At 27.5% G+C, this 1,140-nt stretch overlaps 1 long non-coding RNA gene across 1 annotated transcript; it reads left to right on the forward strand.

Moving 5' to 3' along the window:
- The first annotated feature begins 178 nt into the window (after positions 1 to 178).
- Positions 179 to 786, forward strand: LOC124421166. The gene is made up of 2 exons (XR_006941533.1): positions 179 to 384; positions 441 to 786. It is a non-coding gene; the product is annotated as an uncharacterized LOC124421166 (long non-coding RNA).
- The last annotated feature ends 354 nt before the right edge of the window (positions 787 to 1,140 follow it).

Consider the following 1,140-nt stretch of genomic DNA (forward strand, 5'->3'; position numbering starts at 1 on the left):
GTTCAGTTCTAGTTCAGTTCTAGTTCAGTTCTAGTTCAGTTCTAGTTCAGTTCTAGTTCAGTTCTAGTTCAGTTCTAGTTCAGTTCTAGTTCAGTTATAGTTTTGTTCCAGTTCAGTTCTAGTTCTATAGCTTGGAAATAGTTTTCCATCTCTGAATATCAATCATTTTCGAACTGATTTGAAGTTTGTAGAATTTATGTATTGGTTTATTCAAAATTTTCAAAAAAATATTCATAACTCAAAAATTCAATTTGTTAAAATGAGACAAATTTTATCAATTGCTGCCGGTGTGGTCTTGGGATTCATTATATTAGATTTCATTGCCAAAAAACGTTAAAATGATATTGCACTCATAAATGGAAACAAAACTGAAAATTTTAACAAGTAATAAAAAATATGAGTTTTTTAATCTAGTGGTGTTTGCTTTTATATATAAACAGAACAAAAATTTACTTTTCAAAACATAATTGGTTATGGAATATCCGGGAATTGTCTTATTTATTGGTGTGGCAGTTGTTATAAGAACTTTGGTTGTTTTCTTTGGACCACCTCCAGCAGCAGAGGTATAGGTATTTTTAAGAAATCCGAATAAATCAAAATTCAAAAAGAAACATGACAACAGATCAACTGATTATGAGCAGCAGCCTTATGTTTGGTGTGGTTTTTATGACTGGCATTTTTATTTGGGATTGTTATCAAAATGAAGCCTAATTTTGAAATTTTAAATTGCATGAAAATTTGTATAATGGATTAATGATATTTTAATAAAAAAAATCTTTTTTAAAAGAGTTGGTTTATATGAAGAAAATTAGCTTTAATGGATAAGTGAAGTCTATCTTATCATAAGGTAATTTTCGAAACAAGACCTTGTTTGTAAGCAAGGACTATGAATAATTTTCTTATTAGGATATTTTTTGTAGGGTATCATGATTGTGTGTTTTTGTAATAAAGCATTTCATTTGAAATATTTAAGAAATAACTTCCCACAAAAACAACAGAAATGTGGAGAAAAACATATGTGTAAACTTAAGTGTTTAATTCAATTTTATATGATTTGAAAATTTGTACACATGTATGTATGCTGAGGTTTAACAACTTTTGAATTTTGTCTTAAACTTTTATGAAATACAAATTTCTTTG

The sequence above is a fragment of the Lucilia cuprina genome, unplaced genomic scaffold, assembly GCF_022045245.1.
Source record: "Lucilia cuprina isolate Lc7/37 unplaced genomic scaffold, ASM2204524v1 Scaffold_3677, whole genome shotgun sequence".
Classification (NCBI taxonomy): Eukaryota; Metazoa; Arthropoda; class Insecta; order Diptera; family Calliphoridae; genus Lucilia; species Lucilia cuprina.